The sequence below is a fragment of the Panicum hallii genome, chromosome 9 (assembly GCF_002211085.1).
Source record: "Panicum hallii strain FIL2 chromosome 9, PHallii_v3.1, whole genome shotgun sequence".
Lineage (NCBI taxonomy): Eukaryota > Viridiplantae > Streptophyta > Magnoliopsida > Poales > Poaceae > Panicum > Panicum hallii.
The window spans coordinates 13,714,530-13,734,730 of NC_038050.1; the positions used below are offsets into that span (position 1 = coordinate 13,714,530).

The window sequence follows — 20,201 nt, forward strand, 5'->3', positions numbered from 1 at the left end:
CCGAAACTGATTCTGCAAGCTAGCACCCCCTTCGATCTAACTATAAGCCGCTTAATTTTCCTCTTTTTTTCAGGCTTTCCAAAATATTTACAACAACACATTAGATACGATGATAGTGTAAGATTGATGTTAGTAAATTTATCAAAAAGATGTAATTTCAATTTTCATGTCGAAAAGGACTTGAATTTCTTTGTGAGGTGGAGCAATGCTAGCACATTGATTACCTGGAACCAGCCATACCTTTTGGGATGAATCCTCTTGGCAACAGTAGAAACAAAGAGTAGGCCATAATAAGCTCAACTCCTCTAGACATTGAATGATTGTTAGGACGTAGATTTAGCTCTCACATGCAAGGGGGTCCTAGGTTGGTCCTGATTAACCAGGTACCAAGTACGCTCATTGCCTAAGAGCAAAATGATCTCTAGAAACCACTCTGTCAGGGTACGGGCGGCAGGTGTGGTGATCACCTCCGCAATTACCAGACCAGCCAAAGGGCTTTTCCGTCATTACCGCACGGCACTTTTCGCAGGCCACACCACGCCCACGGCATCGGGCAGAGGAAAGCGAATTTTACAGTCTGCGACCAATGACACGTGGGCCCACCAGTCAAAATTCTGTCAGCGCGCACGGAGCGGGAGTACTGCAGTAACCACCCGCTCCCGCTACCGCTAGCACGTGAGTCGGTTAAACGGCTCCGGCGAAATGACGCGGAAGCCCCTGCTTTTTGAACAGTGACCGCTGACACCAGGGGCAAGACCGGGACTTCACGCGCTCCGAAACCCACGCGCATTGTACCCGTACCTCTCCAGGATTTCGGAGGTCTGGTCCCGTGGAGCACGTGACGTGGCCGAAGACTGCAGGGGGCGGTCGGTAGACAAATACTTCCCGGCCTCTTGACTGGGTAGCGGTCCAACGTCTCGCTCGCGCTTTGAATCGCAGCCGCCGGATGGACATCCGATGGACGGGAAGGGTGGTTACCTTCTTTTTTCATTTGGCCTTTTCAGCGGTGGAGAGACGGCGGCTACAGAGAAGAAGAGAGGTGGTTCGGGGGAACGAGTCCCCGTTTGCCACGTGGCGGCATGACAGTGGTCGGGTTGCTTGCGAGCCATTTAAAATTGGGGGCTTTGTGTAGTCTGTATGGCCGTGTCGTCCAAAATGGTCGGTTTTGTTCTGGTTCGAAGGGTGCTTCGTGTTTGATGGGGATCGCACAAGAGACACGGAAGATGCTTTCGTTTGTTTAACCCTTTGTTTTCAAGTGTCGTCCTTTTCCTTTCTTATCGGATCGGCGAAAATGCTAAGGCACCTTTCTACAGCGAGATATAGTAATCAATTATGAGATGTTTGGATCCAAATATTAATATGCAAAAGTGCTAAACTTTATACAAACAGAAGTGTTAATGGGGTGGTTTGAACTTTTAAGACTCAAAAACTTTAGTAATAAGGTACGAGTGTGCTAAAGTTTAGCATTTAATTTTAACCCATCCAATCAGGCATTTAGACGTCATGTGCCAACTCAGCACCAAATTACTAGGGTTGAATTAGCCAACGGCTGAAGTGAGATACTACTAGATATTACCGAGCTAGACCCTAGAGCTTTTAATTTCGGTACCCAAATAAAAAGCTTTTAATTTCTAGTAGACGCAAGAAAGAATTAGATGATCCCCAAATCGCAAGTAAATAGCCAGCTTGCATTGTCATTGATAGGGAGGATCGATAATTGAAGCAATGCATGTCTGGCGTTACCATGTTGCATCACACTTGGATTCATACCTGGTTGGGTTGTGGTTAGTTGTGGATCGGAGTCAGTTAAGGATCTGGGGTTTGGACATGGTCCACCGTCATAATTGAAAGATATCTTCTCACTTGCGCTTGCCTGTTCTTTGGTGTGCATTATTATGCTGTCAGAAACTTGACGGTGAGAGAAGTCAAAAGCCAACACGATTTCACAACAAACCTAACTTGCCTACCACGGCTTTCTCGGTCCTGATTACTTCGGAATATTTCTCGTCAGTTAGTATTCCCTTAGTTCTAAATTATTAAATTATTAGTTATTTTAACTTTTCTACATACATCAATTTTGCTATGCACCTAGATATGATATATAACTAGAAATTATGCACCTAATGACTAATAATTTGGAACGGAAGAGGTAAGTAGTAGCTCAACAAGCTTGCGGTGTTCTCCTTCAATTGACTATACTCTTTTTGCGACTGCGTGTTAATTTTACTCCTTTATCCTGATGGAACTCCTTAATCAACGAATCAATCCACTGAGAAACGTGGAGGAAACGCCATATACAAAAGTGCACTGAACCCCGCAACCCACATGATCTCAACTGACTCCCAAACCCCCCAACTGGGCCTATGTATGCGTGCACTAGTTCAGGACCACAGTTCAGAAAATCACAGGCAATGCAGAAAGGCAGTACCATTTCAAGCAAAACACTTTTCCTGTTCTGCCTACGAGAGTTCGAGGACGTTGGTCCCAATCCCAAAAGCTCCTAACAGTATGAGATAAACAGAGACGTTACACCTAATAACAATAGCATTCAGGATTATTCTGGCATGCATTAAGTTTGTTCTCTACACAAGTACACTACGTACGACCCCATCACATGAAAGCACAAATTCACAAATTCAGATCACAAATTCACAATCGGTGCACTACTAACAATCTTAAAAGATTACTCGCCAAAAAAACAATCTTAAAAGATTCTTTTTTAAAATTGGTGTATTCCGCTCAAAGGCACATCGGCAGATCGGTTCATAAATAGTTTAGCTTACCGGCACCTGCCAGTGGCGAATATTTGTCATGTTGACACCCCCCCCCCCCAAAAAAAAAAACCTTTTTCAGCACCGTGCCTGCAGAGTTTAATTCTACTCACTCCGATTCCGATCCTACTTCCTTTTCCCTGGTGCCCACAGCACGGGTCGCGAGTAATTAATCAGAGCCTCGTGCATGCATGCGCCCGGGCGATCGATCTGCTCGTCGGCGGCGCGAGATCGGCAGGCATGTGAGGTCGTGATGAGCTTTTCTCACGAGCTCCCTATGATGAAGGGCATTTGTTATTTCTATCGTCTCGCGATTCAGGGTTTCTGGCTCTACATGCAGACTGTCGGTACCGTGCATTTGTTGTATTGATCACAAAATCCACAATTAAGAAGGCTTCCGGGTGTCCAGATCATCCTTGGGATCTGAGTAGTTTGTTCCAGAAAAGAAGAGGTCAGCATTTAACAATAATGTAGCTGGTTCCGAAGTCACGTATCATGGGCAAGTATATTAGCGGACTAGCATTACTACCTTCGTTGGTTCCAAAATAGAAGTCGTTTTAATTTTATCCTAAATCAAACTTCTCTAATTTTGATTGTGTTTATAGAATAATGCACCAATATCAATAACTTCGAATCTCAGTCTCGTTAAATCCACCATATATAAAATACATCTTGTAAGTGCATTTATTTGGTATTGTAGAGGTTCATATATTTTTGTATAACATTGATCAAAATTGATGAAGTTTGACTTAGGACAAAACTAAAAGGATGGTGTATTTGCCTACATTAAAATGAATGGTGTATTTGCTACTGCATATTATCTAAGGGTGTCTCTAATTTCAAATTAATAGGACAAAACAGCCAGCTATAGGAACTCTATATCGACATTTTTGCGTATATCATAAAGCAAGGAAGGGATATATATCAAGTCAGCTAGACGCCCCCTCCATATACATATAGATTGAATATCAAAACAATCTCCAACATATAACCTAGTGTTGCCGCAAATAATCGCTTGGCCGATGATGCTTTCTCACATGCAACACATCAGCCTGGGAGATCCGCTTAACTCCAGTGCAGGTCCTGAGTCTTGAGGTTCGTGGCGTTCCAGCCAGTTTGATCTTGTAACTAACAAGATAGATAAAAAGAACCGATCGGCTGATAGGCAATGTAACGATATCAGCCGATGTTGAAAGGAGTTTAAACAATCGGCTATATGTTTGATGTTGATCCTGACACATAAATAGTGATACAAAACAGTCGGCCCACATTGATACAGAATAGTAAATCTAGGCTCGATGTTTGAAGCATACATCAGTTGGGAGTCCGACAAGGATGAAGCGATTACTGAACATCTATCTTATCGAAAAAGAACCACCAAGCCAATAACAGTTAATCTACCGTCGCCACCAATCAGATCAGACCTAACCGAGACAGTATTGACAACATGGCAATAAACTAAAGACTACAAGCCGATAAATCTAGTTATGACAAGACACATGCACAGTAAAAGCTTAAATAAGATCAAGACAAAGAACTATTGGCTAATGAAAACTAATCTGATACTTTTAAAGAAATCAATCTATTATTAGCAGCTAAGCAACAGATTCAATAACTATAAGCGGATAGATCTAAGCAAGGTCAAGATAACTGTGATTCTATCAGATCTAGCAAGAGATCGAACGATGCAGCCTTACAATACTTGATAAGAATTGATAACTGGTAGGCGATTATACCAACCGAACCAGAGCAATCCAAGAGATCGAAACGATGCAGCCTTGAACAATGCCAATATAGCTGATACAATTTCTAGGCAAGGCGGAACTTAGAGCTTACCCCTTCGCTGCAGATCGAAGCGCTTCAGCCCCGCGTCAGGTGCCAAGTTTAGCCAGTGATGAAAACTTCAGAAAAAAGGGTGGTGATGCACTGAAAGTTGTGTTGTATTGATCGAGAGAAGGATTACAATGACCCTGGGTGTACATATTTATACCCATATGTGGATACTAGTCCCTGTTGAACGCGACACAAACTTTCCTAAAGATAAAAGGAAAAACAACCGACTCTGCCTAATTAATAAATAAATTTAAACTACCATGCAGTGGTCTTCACAATTCCTTCTTTTAACTTGGTCTCTTTTGGATAGACTTCCATCGGCTGATTCATTTCTTTTCTTGACCGAATTCTCAAAAAATCTTACCAAATTTTGATATCAACACCTAGCTATCGAGACTTGAACCTAGGTTTGTATGTTCCACCGTACCACAGCCTAAGCAATTAAGCTATACTTGTTAAAGTATTTTTCATAATAAATCTAGTAATAATGTGCAAAACTTGTGTCTCAATGACTCAATCTATACAATATTTCAGATATTCACAATCAAAGATAAAAAAACAGTCTGACTTAGTGCAAACCTAGGTGAACTTATACATGTGAAGCCATATTAAATTAGAAGAGTACTACAAAATACATTAGGTCCTGACTAATGTACGGCCAGCCATACATTAGGCCGGCCATACGGCCGCTCCTTTTAGGGGAAATTCCTAATCACGTTTTTCTATTTTGGCAGTTTTTCTACTCCGCTCAACTTCCGCATCATGTACATAATATACGATTTTAAATAAAAAGACCGTAGTTTCAATATTGAGCCTTCAAATCAAAATCCGGTGACACAGTTGTACTCGTTTTAGTAAGAGCTTCAAAACAAGATCCCACATCACTATGTTTCAAAGATATATTTTTTTGTGTGAGAAAATACTTTTCATTATATTCTAATTTGCTTATGAATTTCGCAAAAGTTGCTCATCATTTTACAAAATGTTGATTGACTTGCCTGAGTTTAGTTAAGTGGATATTGATGTTGATATTTAGAAGATAATTGGATGATGTGATTAGTGGATGATGGCAAATAACTGTGTTGGGGTAGGGGGATATTTATTGCATGACCAGTGATAGGAAACTTTAGCAAGTCAATTGAGCATTTTTACTAATTTATGTTGGTATTTTTCTAACCTACATAACCAATTTATATGTATTTAAAAAAATATTATTGAAACATATGCAAGTGGCGTCTCTTGTTTTGAAGGTCTTTTCAAAAGAAATACAGCTGTGCCATCAGAATTTGAATTTTTGGCCAGTTCGAGAACTACAATTTTCTTAAAGAGAGAGAGAGAGAGAGAGCAGTAGAAATGAAAATGCTTCTCTGAACCCCCTCCCCTTCCTGTGATTGTAGGCCCGGAGGCAGCAGCCAAGGCACGTGACCCGGGCCTGAAACGTCACCTCCCACCGTGAAGTGTTGGATCGAATATGAATGATAGATGGAGGCAGCCGTGCAGAGACGCAAACATGCGGCCGTTTTGTAACTAGTCTTTACCGTAATTCAGTTTAACCGAGTCAATCAGGAATCGGTTGGTGACGTTGTGCTAATAATTAAGAGATGAAAAGGAAAAGGAAAACGATTGATGGTTCATGGAAATTAAGAGTTACTATATAGCAGCATATGAAAGTAATGCACCACCTAAATGCAATGGCAGTATTTATGCTGTCATGCATGCCGAGAAAAGAATATTCGTAGGGCAACTCTTCACGATAAGCTAAGTTTAGCTTCTTGCACCCAGTCTCCGCCAATCCACGTCACGAGAATAATGAAGAGTGAGGCAAGTTGCTTTTTTTTTTCCTTCTAAAACCGCCAACAGTATTGCTGTCCGTCATGTATCGATAGAGGAGGAGAGACAAAACTTTTAAAAAAAATTTATAGGGAGAAAGAAAAAGAAAAAGTAGAGTCCACAAGAACTACTCTCCCGGAACAATCTCTCTCAGATCTTTTGCACCAGCCATGCACCACATTCTCGCTTGATCTTTGATATTCTGAACTAAAGAAGCTGCACTAGAGTATCTTGTTCTGAAAACTCTCGCATCTCGCTCATATTCCAAATCTCCCAAACCACAAGGAGCCAAGTTGCCTTGTTTCTCAAGAAAAGAAAAGGACAAATTACCTTCTCCCGGTAGGTGGAAATGTTTTCATGGATCCGGTGCCTCTGTGATCAATCAATCATAATCATACGATGCAACCGATACACTGTTTTGTCCGTTGGTTTGCTGTCCATCATCGCAGGTGCTGAAGTTCCCCTTCATGTTTAACTTGATCTTGATCTACAAGAATGTAACATGCATGCTCGCTCAACTTAATTTCCGCGCAACTTTCTCTACGACATGTATTTTCTGCTGCGAGGCTTTACTCTCCATGTGTCCGCGATACACTGCGATGCCGGGGGGGGGGGGCAAATAAATCTCAACTTTTCAATTAGACATGATGTCGTACAAACTCCCAAATGCAAGTTATTTTACTACGTTAATTCTGTTGCATTGGCCAAATATTGTCTTTACAACGGTCTTTAAATTAGGAAAAACTGCTGTGGAAGATGATGCGCTAGCCGCTAGGGAGAAGAAAAAAAAGGGAAAAATGATTGTTTAGTTAGCATGATGATACGTGTGGCGTGCTTTATGACGATCATGTGACCACGCACAAAATTAAAGGTGGAGGAGGGGCCACATCCGGCATGGACGGCAAGCGCGCGGGTGCATGATGCGTCCGTGGATGGAGCGGCGCGGCCACCGGGGGCATTCACCAGGCGTGCCACGCGCATGGCATGAGTAGTGCCCCCCCCCCCCCCCCCCCCCCCCCGGGCCACTCCTGGGAGATCCGGGTCCCGGGGCGGGGATCGGTTTCTTCTTTTGACCTGTGGGTCGACATTGGCGAGGGCGGCCTTTGATCTGCCAAGTGATCCGATCAGCTGGGGCGGTCCCTTGTTCCAGCTCCTCCCTGGGATTGGATTATTGGATGGGCACGTTCCGGCGCATGCGTTGAAGCGTCGGCGTCGCTCTCCTCTGCTATATAGGATTCTGACCCGCGTGTACGCGCCCGTGTCATGTTTTAGTTGGAAAGCGAGACGCTGGCGCGGACGCGAAGCTTCGATCGAACAGTGTCTCGATTGATCCGCCCAGTGGTGGAGCAGCGGGGAGAAGGGGATCCGTAGCCAATTCCCTCCCATTTGCTGCTGATATTTACGTTTCACCTCAATTAAGTAAGTGTAGCGCACACAGAACGGGGATGTAGCTCAGATGGTAGAGCGCTCGCTTAGCATGCGAGAGGTACGGGGATCGATACCCCGCATCTCCACCACCATTTTTTCAACGATACGCTCACTCATTTTTTTTTGTAAGCGACTCCCCCTTTCTGGATGTACATGCACCGCACACCGTAGGTAGGACGTGTGTGGTTCTTATTTGCACAGCCCAGCTTTTAAGGATCCACCAAAGTACAACGTACGCTCCTGCACATACCTTTCCTTTTGGATTGGAGGTCTGCAGTAGGTACATCACATTAGTGCTCTGCAGTCCATTTTTTTTATGATGACCAGAGCATGGACGTACGCACGCCGAGCACTACCGCAGCACACTATCTTTCGTTTTTGGAGGGACTCACTTCATGAATTCGCCGCCCTTTCTATCCTGCGCGGGCTCGCGACGCGCCCTCGCGTAGTCCTAGCCGCCGCTCCATGCGTGGACTATGCGAGCGAGGTGGTCATGTATATTCGATCGGAAAGTGAGTGGTGGATGGTGATCCGGCCGATCGAGAGAGCTCGCTCCGGCTGTGGCACTGGCGTAGTGGCATGGCATTGGCATATGAGAAGAAGCCGGCGAGCTGGCGATATTGAATCTGGAACAGTCGGAGAGGGTACGAGTACGAGCCGCCGCCGCCAAACATGAGAGGGGGGGGGGGTGGGGCGGCTGGGTTAGGGGTGGTATAACCTTTGAGCGATTCAGCTAGTAGCCAGGTAGAGTGTTCTTGGGGCTTGGGTTTCACTTTTGGTGCTACCGATCCACGCTACAAGCAGAACAAAACAGTTTCCTTCGCACGCAGGCAGCACTCTGTTTCAGAAAACCAAAAAACCAAAAGGTCCAAGCTGTCTCCTCCAGATCATCGACACTGATCTGATTCTCAGGTCTAGACTCTAGAAGAGGCGCAGAGGACGGAAGAAGACACGCACAAGCTGTTGCTTCAGGATAAAGTTTGGGACCCGCTTTTTCTCATTTTCTATTTTTTTTTCTTTTCGAAACCAGCCAAGTGCACATTATTGGTGCGAACAATCCATGCACGTACAGGAATCAACAGTTATAATAGGCTTTCATGTGTTACGGTCGAGATCGCCACAGCATAATCTGACAGATTGCGTGGGTAAACTGAAAACACCAAACCTGACCATGCAGAAAACCAAGCCAAGGCTCTCGACTTCTTGCGACCTCAAGAAATGGAACATTTCATAAACACAGGACGCAATGCACAACGAAAACATTCAGAAACATGGTTCTTCATTTCTTCTCCGCAGATTTACATTGAGTTGTGTACAAACAGCGCTTCGCTCTCAATACCCAGCAGCACTTTCATCTAATCCAACAAGTAGTCAAATATTTGCGGGTTACAGGCTTACATGTTTTGTAAGCTGACAAACCCCCAAAGATCAAGCTAAGAAGGTGGTGGTGGAAAAAACATCTGTGGCATGGTGACGTAATTCATAACCCTCGCAAGCTCGGCATCTCTATAAGGATCGAAATAAATATAGTCGGACTCCAGCAAGTCACGATCGCCGGCGTCAGTAGCAGAGTGGTACAACGTCCAGTGTCCTCCAACTCCAATCGAGCCAGCATCTTTGTTCCCACAATGACTTTCCGGACGGTGGATGCACAATCTTGCTTGATGCAAACCCGCAAGCATCGCAATAATGGCCTGCCCAGAAAGAAAGTGACAAGTTGAGAATTAACAGTGTTGTAAGTTTGAACAGAAAAGACTCACCAGCTTTAATCAGTAGCTCTCTTTCCTTTCAGTCAGGTTATTATTGTCTCACTATTAAGGAATTCTCCAATGTGAATCATGAAAAGCTATGTTTTGGGAAAGCTCTAAGGGCTTCTAGCGCTCTGTAGAACTGTTCAATTATCAAGGTACACGGGAGGTTTTGGAGGTCAAAGCTATTTCAGGCCTTTTAGTGTCTGGGCCCTCGATTTGTTGATAGCATGCTGCATGCACAATGCCATTGATCAAGAGTTGGCTATGTAAGACAGTGTCACGCTGCTATCCTTAATTTCATACTGATAGATAGAAGCGTGATGATTTTGTATTCAGAACTACAGCATAGCAATAGTGTAGAAATCTATACCACTGAGCTTTGCTATGTTCATGTCCTAGGCATTAAGGAATAATCATACATGAAGTTGATGGCTAATAAACTGAGTTGTGGTTCCTATCGTTGCTAGAATTACCCCACTGGGTGTCTGCCAGGTTTGTTGTTTTCCGATTGTGATGCTTATCATGATAATGAACATGGTTACTACAATCAAGCTTTGTTTGTAGGAACGAGGAGACACCGATACATGCATGGTAATCATATACAGGGCAGCAGCTGGGGCTGGATGGCTCAGGATACCAATTTAACTCCCAGAATTCAGCGAAGAACAGTGTGCGCTCACGTGGCAATGAGACACGACCATCAGCTGCAGCAGCATCTCTGCTTGCCAAAAAGTGGGCATGGTAGAATCTCGGGGAGCGAAAGGATCTGGATTCATGCACTCCACAGATAATGTCAAGCTGATACCTCGGTTCCTGCAGCAAGCACAAAGAATGAGAAGGTTTCAGAAGAGTACGAGCACAGCTGTTCAAGTCGTAAGCTGAATAGAGGTGACTTGTGAACTTGGACAGCTAGTCAAATGACTTATGGGTGTTCCAACAAGGAATGTAAGAACACAATAATTACAGCGAAGTGGTATCAACTAAAAACCCAAGCATATACTGTCAAAACATGGAATAAAGAGGAGAATAGCAGTAAGGGCAATCTCAACCCATAGTATCTATAGGCAGTGTCTATGTTGCCATATCATCAAGTCATCACCTTTAGAAATTACACTCTACAACACATGATATCTTGGTGTGGATTTCTATCAAACTCACCATCTTTTCTCCAACTATCATATTTGTTCTCCATTTATTATAAAGACACCATCTCACTCCCAATGGACAACTTGTAGTGTCTAGTGTATTGGTTTACGTGTTAACACTGAATCTTGCATGAGATCCAATTTCTTCCTCTCTCCGCTCTCTCTCTCTCATTTATTATGGTGCCACATAAGCTAAAAGTCCTATGTGGCGGTATAATTAATGTCAGATCCGGACACACGGGACTGTGCACGTGGCGTACTTTTCATTGGATAAGGGATGAGACATGACCTACGCCCTACATCTGTTGTAACTACTTGTAGCCTAATAGAACTACTCCTACAGTAGTAAAACTAGTCGGATACAGTAGAGAACTACCAGAAAAGTACTCGGGTAGGATTCTAGGGTATATATCCGACTAGGACTTCCATGTAAACCTGTCCCCCCAGACTATATAAGGGCGAACAGGGACCCACTCCAAGGAAAATCACTTAGGAGATCACCCGATCACCATCAAAGGCAATACAAACCACACAGGATATAGGGTATTACGCTCTCGGCGGCCCGAACCTGTCTAAACCTTGTGTTCCTTGTACCTTCGAGTTCCTGATCTTGATGACACCCTACCTACAAACTCACCACCTCGGGGGTATCCCTCGGTGGGCGTGGAGGTAAAACACCGACAGCTGGCATGCTAGGTAGGGGTGTTCATCGAGCATCCACTGAAGAACTCGATGGCATCTCTCAGCTTCACCGGCACCGTGCTCGACGAGGGCACAATCTTCATCTTTGGCTCCTGGATCTGCGTCGCTAATGGCTTGGGTGGCTTCAACAGCCGCCTAGTCGACTCCAGGAAGCCAGAGACATCTACATCGACTCGAAGCTGCAACCTCGACGAGTTGCTGCTCCCCGATCTGCCCAGGCAGATCGAAAAGACATCCGTTTTCGACGTGACTTCGACTCGTGCTGCACCACGACTACTCGGATCGGATTCAAACCAATCTAAGGAGGCTTCGCGATCCAAGTCCCTCCCCGACTTGGAGGAGGACTTGGATCGCCTCTTCAAGATTCGAGACGAGGGAGCCACCGCGCGTCGGGGCCTCCTTGTTCTCGACTACGATTTGGATTCCAACGAAGAGTCGGCCACCTCACCAACGTTCACCTTTGGCTTCTGGATCTGCATCGCCGACAAGGTGGTGGCTTCAACAGCCGCCTAGTCGACTCCAGGGAGCCGACGACATCTGCTCCAGCATCCTGCCGCGATATTGATGACCTCGCCGAAGATCTCGGCGGAATTTGATTTTCCAATCTAATCGGAAACCGTAAGGACGAGTCTAGATCCAACCCGGCTCCTACTCGTGATCGAGTCGAATTCAGCTTGTGCCACAGCGGCGACGCGCAGAGAGCCTCTCATGTTCGGGCTGATTGTACCGCATTGCATACTGATTCCGCATGGAGGATTGCTGTTAGCTGGATCCAGTGTGCATGAGAGATCCTCCCACCAGCTGGGGCTTGCAGCAAAGAGTGCAGGCGGGTGAGCTTCTCAGGGGACAGGGACATGAGAAATGATCCAAATGCCAAGTATTTCTCTGCGCAATCTGGAGAGGTCGCAGTTCCAAAAGTAGAGGTACTCCAAGACCTCGTGCACTGAGAGAGGGGCTCTGCTGGTGGAGCACAAGATGGCAACCAGGCCATCGAGGGAACAGGATTCCACACGGGACATGGGGCTGGTGTCCAGAATGCCTCCTTGTGCTTCAATGTGATCCTGTGTGGGCATCTCGCACGGGGAAGGCGATGTCATACCAGATGGAGTTGAGGATGATGTTGGACACAGGGTCCATGGGGCCGTAGCAATGTCCAGACACAAGGAGGGCACGAAGGAAGCGGGACTCCCAGCGCTGGTGGGCAGTATGGCTAGTGCCTTGATGTATAAGGCGTGGGTGGCATCGAGCAGGCACATCTTCAAAGACATCATGTGCTCCCATTGGAAGGCATCATAATCCACAGCTGGGCCAAGGTTGCCACCAGCCCCCCTGGTGGTTTCCGTGAGGCACCTGGATAGCTTGGTCTCCATGTATGAACTATCAACTGTCAGGTCGGAGATGTATCCCAGTGGAACAGGATGTTTGTGATGTAGGCTTGCAATAGAGATTTCGGCAAGAAGGTTTTCCCCAATGCACGAAGAGAGCTGCATCAACACGCCATCAGAGGTGTCTTGAATACAAGTGTCACCACTTGGACGGAGCAAGAATTCGAATTTGACCGAGGGGGTTGGAGGCCATCAGTGGGCCAGCATATCCCTGATGGCCCAGACGTCCCCCGTGGTGAGCAGCTTATCTCCCTGCAGGTTGGCCACAATACTAGAGAGCAGGTCAGAGGGGTAACGTGCCGTCGTGAGCCCCGCTAGGTCGTCTGGCGCAGTGTGCCCTGCTTGAAGAGCGGCAATCCTTAAGGCAGCCACGATCTTGCCACCATCAGGGAGCAAGGGTCGTTGCGACTGTGGTGAGAAACGCTCGTAGTGGACGAGCTTGATGGTCAGGGAGAGGTCGTAGGAGGCCAGGTGGAGGTAGCACCTAGCCTGGATGTCGGTGAGGTACCGGAAGTATTCACTCATGAAGGAGCGCAGACCAAAGTGGGAGGCCACCGCCATCGTAGACCACTCCAAGTTGCAGCGGGTTGTAGTATCGTGGCTTCCCTCGGGCAGATGTGACTGCACCCCTCCGGTGGTGGAGGGCGGCAAAGGGAGCCGATGGATGCTGTTGTGGATGATGTTACTGACGGGATCGGCGAGGCCAATGCAGTGGCCACCCAAGCGGATGCAACCAACAAGCTCCGGGATCTGGTCGAGGGGTAGCCGGCGCGCCGCCTCCACATAGAGTTTCTCTATGGACTTCGTGATCTCCTCGCCGTTCCTAAGCATGACTTCGTCGTGGGGAGGCTGCTTATCCTCCTCCCCGTGGTAACAGGTGACCTCCCCCGGCGCAGGAACCCCTCCATGTCATTGAACCCATTGGCTTTATCGAGGGAACGGGCAATGCCCCCCGAGCCGGGGCGAGGGGGCCCTCCCTATTGATCAGAAGACATGAAAAAGGCCAGCGCTACGATCGGGGAAATCTATATATCGCGCGCCGGGTGGGAGGAGAGCCGTCGCAGAAGGGGGAGCGGCCGCCGGCGAGCTAGGGGAGGGGGGAGGGAAACGGGTGGAGTGGCCGCTGGTGAGGTCACCGACGGCCGGGGTGGTGGACGAGGCGGCGGAGCTTTAGGGTTTGGGGTTACCAGGGTCCGGGGGGCTTCAATGGCCTCCGGCTATAGAAGAGGAGGGGGTTGGGGGCGGTAGAGGACAGGCGGCGGCAATGGTTCGGCCGGTGGAGGGTGAGGCGGCGTGGGCGGGCAGGACCCCCGGTGAGCAGTGGCCGGCGGCGGGGGTGAGGAGAAGGCGGCAATGGTGAACGGCCGGCGCGGCGGCGAGAGTGGTTAGCTGCGGCGGCGGTAGAGGGCGGCAGTGGGGGTGGCTGAGACGCCACCGAAGCCGAGGGAGGCGGGGGCGCTCAGCTGCTGCGATTGGATATTCCAATCGCACATGGAGGTATAGACGACGCCCTCCTACGATCTGGGGGTGGATCTTCGACGAGGCCTGCGGTGGAATTGGGGATTTTTCGCTCGCCGGATTTGCTAGGGCTAGCGATCAAGGATAAAGCAGGTGCACGGCACCGACCTCGCCCGCGTCTGCCGACTAAGATTCGGGCAAAATAGGCCCACAACACAGGGCAAGCAAATTCGAGGCTTTCCATAATCGGTAATGCTTGGCATCAGTCGTCCGGACGCTCCGACGCTCCATTAGGCCCACCCCTCCAATCCACTCATTTTTCTCCCATGCACTATTAGCACCTTGGAGAGTCAACTAATATAACATCCGAGGGTCAGCCGCACCTTCGAGCGCGCTGAGGCCGCGTACCGCCGCGCGCTGCAGGTGCTCCGCTAGGAGCCGCTCCCGCGCCTGCTCCGCACATTCCCGGCGCTCGAGCGGCTTGATCTCTCCGCCTGCGTCTCGCTCGACGACGCCTCGCTCGCCGCGGCCGTCGCCGGCGCAGGAGAAGGCCTTGCGGGGGGCACCGTCAAATCCGCTGCCCCCAGTGAGCCACTCTTCAATTCCTCACGGCTACAACCCCCCTCGTCCTCCTTGACTGATTTGAGCCCTCACCCCTCCATTCGCCGCCGTGCAGGCCCTCCCCAGCGACGAGCTTCGCCTGCCGCCGTCACCGTCCGTGGAACATCTTCGTCACCGAGTCTCCCCATACCCGCGACCCCTTGTGAGCCCACGTCCTCGTCGTCGAGTCTCCCCACACCCGCGTCCCCCCTGTGAGCCTCGCCGCGTCCCAGTGCAGCCCCTGCGCGCGCCCCTGCCGTTCTGCCGCCCCTCATCGCCGGCGAGGCCATGGCCGCCCCTGCGTGCCGCGCCGTGCGCGGGCTGGCCACGCCCCGTGTTGCAGCCGTAGGGTGCCGAGCTGAGATGTTGCAAACTTTCTTTTTTGATGTTGCAAGAGATGATTTTATGCTGTCGCAATGGGTGATCGGTTTTTATTCAATGTTTTCAATTTGTGATTTTCTGATGTTGCAACATATAATTTTAGATATCCCGAAAGGTAAGCGTAAATGTTGCAAACATTATTTCTGCATGTTACCATTTTGAGCGGATGTTGCATGAAATATGATGTATATATTGCTGTAGGAATTTTATTTCACGGAATCAGATGTCATAGTCAATTTTACGTATGATTTCGTATGTTGCAAGAGATAATGCCCGATGTTATCTCAGTGAATTCTTCATGTTACAACGGACCGTCCGATGGGAAATTTCCTATCGCACCTCCGGACACTAGCAGCGCCGTTCTATAATTGCTAATCGCTCTAGCACCGAGAACGAATCGGTTTGCTGCGGATGAACCCCGGGTGGGCGCACACAATCGGGTTTCCACAATTGCTAATCGCTCTAGACAGAGGGAGGGAAGAGCAAGGGGGTGTTTACCTGCGGGCGGCGAGAGGGCGACGGGTTGGCGGCCGGCGTCGTGGGAGCAGGGCCCGCGTCGTACACGGCCAGGCCTCATCCGCCGGCGCTGCCATCCGGCCGACTAATGAGAAAACCTCCCCCTTCATCAAGTACACAAGCATGCAAACGCCATCGCTATCAAATAGAATCCCTCACGCAGGCGTCTGAACCGGCTCTGGTCTACACAAACCAAGCAGCCTAGCTTCCCAGCTTGGCCAAACAGCACCGGCAATTTGCCCTAAACTACACACCATCCCTCGTTTTCATGCCGCGTGCGGGCCGAAGATTTCCAGGAAGGGAGGCAGGCCTGCCCCATGACTTCTAAACAAATGGTTCAGGTTCAGGTCCGCCATGTTGCTGTTGATGAATTGGTCGCCGATCCGATCACGCCCTCCGATCTGGCAGTTTGCATCGCCAGGTCACCTGCTAGCTCCCTCAGTTTATTGCTCTTGTCGAGGAATTCAAATATCTTCTGGAGGATGATTTGGGATGGTGCAGACGTGAGAAATATGCGCGCCGGCTTCCTTATTGTTTTTTTTAATCCATGTTTGTTGCCAAGCAGAGTAGATGATCTTTTGGTAGGGCTATTGTTGGGGGCGTCAGCGACCTCTTGCTGTTGTCGTCACTGCTGCGCTGTATTTTGTCTTGGATAAGCTAGCAGAATTCATCTAGCACAGAGCAGAGAGCACAAACTTGTGAGATCCCGAATTGATTTTATTTCAGAATGAAACGGTATTGTTCATGATCTGACAATAGTATCCAGATGCCGAACAGAAGATAACCGCGTACTAGTTTCTTGGTAAAACTTCATAGGGTATCGACCATCGACGCTTGACTCGGTTACTCAGAATGAGCTTTCTTGCTTGACCTGTATCCGCGCGTGAAATGGAACCAACAACTTGAAGCCGTTAATAACGCGCCGAGACGAAGCACTAAAATTTGATATCTAGCCAAGGACCAAAGACACGGTAGGCAAAGACCAAGCAGTTGCAGGTTTGAAACTTTGAATCATGGCCTCATGATGGGTGACGAGAAATCAGAGACTACTAGCTACCTGATCGGCCAACCAACTCTGGCGGCGGCAGAGCAATAAACTCCGTGAAAGTGCCATGCAGTTTACTGCAGAGATAACGTTTGTCTTCCACGTCGACTCGTCGAGTCCCCTGCAGTTTACCAAAGCAAAAGTTCTCCTCCAGATTATTTGTACTTGGTTTAGTCGCAGACGTTCAGATTTGAGCGATGTGATGTGTTCAGGTGACGGGCTCAGACGATTCATCACGTATGGACTATGGAGTGAGGCAGGCTCCGAAAACCGGGCAGCTAATGAGGAAATTTCCTCAGCAACAAGCTAAGTAAACCAGCTTGAAAATGCCATCGGCATCAGGCTTCGGCACTCGCCCTGTTGCTATCGTCCGAAACGTCTTTGTTTCTGAACAAATCAAACGATCTAGCATCTTCCCAGCTCGTCCAAACAGCATCGACCGGCATGCAATTGGCCATAAAATATACAGCTCGTTTTCAGGCAGCAGATTTAAGATTTCCGGGAAGGGAGGCAGCCCTGCCCCACGGCCTTGTAAACAAATGCTTCAGGTCAAGCTGCTGTTGATTGATTGCTTGTTGCCGGCTCAATCACAGGTTCATCATTACCCGTTCAAGAACTTGAGTATCCTACTCCGAATGATTTGAGACGGTACAAGTACAACATGCGAAATGCACGCCAGCTTTGCTTCATCATATATTCAGTATATTCGTGTGTTTGTGGCTGCGTGGACAATTGGTAGAATGTTTATAGGCACTGCATTATTTGACAGGCACACAGTACCTTGTTTATTTTGGTAGGGCTAGCTTATGCAACATCAGCCAGTTCTTGCTATTACGTCACTGCTGCGCTGTGCTTATTCTCACTACAATATCATCTTTTCACTAGTACTATGTGTAAACGAGGAGCCGTATTACCGTTCGAGGCCTTGGCCTGCGCGCTTGAAGTGTCTGAACTCTATGTCTTGTCTTCTGCTTCCTTTTTCTGCAACCCAAACTCTTGTATTTCCATTCTGGTTAATGGAAATGGGGTGACACTCATCTTGGAAGAAATATGTCTGTTTTCCAACGCGAAGAGTATATATTCCCCTGAAGTCATCTCTACATTCTCAGTGACGGTTAAGGTCACGCCGTGTTCCGGTGAACCATTTTGGTGGCTCACGACGGTATACGGCCCGCGGCAAGAATCTACCGTGCTGGAGCTCCAAGACCGGATCAAGCTCGACATCAAGCTTTGGATCGAGGCGGGAGCTAGTCGTCTAGGTTGTTTAAAACGGGAGTAGTACACGGTAGGGTTGCTTAAAACGAAAATACCAACCAATTTCAGGTTTGACTCCTGTAGTCCTGTGTGCCAACTGCCAACCGCTAGCTTATCGGCCAACCAACTCTAGTATATGCTCGCAAACAACTGCACCGAATCATAATAATGCAACTATATAACCCTATTGCCTCCCAATTTTTTTATGGCATCTTGTCTCTGCTGGAGTTAGTTGTTAGTTTAGTATTTGATCCTGAGCAAAAGGATCCGTAGATATTCATTCTCTCTGTTGTGTCAACTGTACTGTTCAGTTGATTCAATAGGGATTGACGAGAGATCAGAGATTGAGTTTTTAACTGGTGATTCGTCAGTACCTAAATCCACATCTGCTTGTTCCAGTGAACAATGAACTACCTCTGCAACCTATTACACCTGCTTTCTTATTTCGTGCAGTTTAAACACCACCTATGTGTATAGTATAGTGGGTAACATGCTTAGGTGACAAATCCCAGCTCAACTCATGTGCGGGTGATCGATGTGCAATGAATGACGCCATTCTTGTGACGATCTTTGGATGACTTCAAAATGTTATTATTTTATTTGGTGCCTCTGCTGACCTTGTGCAGGCGACCGAGCCGTGCTGAACTCTGTACATGTAACATGGCCAATTCTCCTGCTGGTCTGCCTACATGGATCTCACGATCTATAGATTGATCATATCCTAGGAAAATCTTACTAGATTGATTTCTTGGAGTCCAAGTTGAGCACCCTTTGATCCTAGTTGCGCATATAGTTCCAAAGTGCTTCTAGCTAGTTGCATGTAAAGTACACCTATTATAATGTTGGTGTTGGTTATGGCCTAGCTTGGTGCTGATTTCACTATAGCTTCATTCAGTAGCCCGTCTTAAGAGCACTCAGTTTGGACGTGTATTTGTGCATGATGCAGTGGTGTTACCATTTTCTCCCGAATGCCAATTTAATAATGCCTGTCTAGTGATGTGTTGAAACATACTCCCTCCGGTATTTTGGTTTCTTCTAAGTTTGGCAATATTTATAGAAAAAATAATAATACTTTGAATGTCAAATGAGAATAATTAGATCCATTATGAAAGATATTTTTATAATTTACTTATTTGATGCATTAGGTGTTAATGTTCTTCTCTATAAATTAATTTGGTTGAATTTACACTACTTTAACTTAGGACAAACTAAAATATCTAATATTTCACGATGGAGGGAGTATGACTTTGCTTGTAACTCCTCAGTACTTGCTCTCTTTTTCTTGTTCACTCTAGCACGACCTGAAAACTGGTCATAGGGGCGATTAACCATGAAATGAATCCCTGATTGATGCATATCTTTTGCGACGTGTCAGGAAATCAGAACCATGTGACTACTTGGATATGACTAACAGGTTTTCTGACCTAGTTTATTGCCTGCTACTGTCTAGAATAATATACAATCGTTGTGAAGCTGTTTCAGTGCCAAGTTGGAGTTCAGCTTAGTTCTTGTTCGCCTGCCATAGGTCACATGTCCCCTTCATAAGATCAGTGCTCAGGATCCATGTCTCAATATAAGAACGTGTATACTTCATTGTCTTACTTGAGAGAGAAATATGCCAACTCTTTTGAGCTAGTATCGCTCTTGTCGGTTACTCCTCGTTTGTATTTCTTGGATGGTTTTTTCATGGGGTCCAATTGCTTCTCTCTTAATCATTTGCCATTTGATGAAGGACCATCAGTGTTATTGACTGACCTTGTATTATAAATTGTGCCGTAATTGCAGGCCAAATCATAGGGCATGTTGGTGCAAGTCGAGTTGAATCTGAATTTGCAGTCAGTCTAAAAATACACTTGTGGCCTGCAAGGGAAAAACAGTATGCTGCCCTATCAATTTGACTGCAATTAGCATGGCTATGTTCAACAAGTGAAATATCTTTTAGTTCATGTGGTAAAGAAGTCCTGACTTAATTCTAAGTAAAGTATCAGTGCATCCGTTGAAGATATTTCGCAGAAGTTATTCTTTGGTGGTGATACACGTAGATAGAGGATCAGGCTAGCTAAGTCAATGCTTAAATACAAACAGCGTAAGCTGTCACGAAA

General features: G+C 47.1%; 1 non-coding gene and 1 pseudogene across 1 annotated transcript; one reads left to right on the forward strand and one right to left on the reverse strand.

Moving 5' to 3' along the window:
• The first annotated feature begins 7,875 nt into the window (after positions 1–7,875).
• TRNAA-AGC lies at positions 7,876–7,948 on the forward strand. The gene has a single exon. It is a non-coding gene; the product is annotated as a tRNA-Ala (tRNA).
• Positions 7,949–9,289: 1,341 nt separating this feature from the next.
• On the reverse strand, positions 9,290–15,193 carry LOC112872817 (annotated as a pseudogene).
• Positions 15,194–20,201: the final 5,008 nt, after the last annotated feature.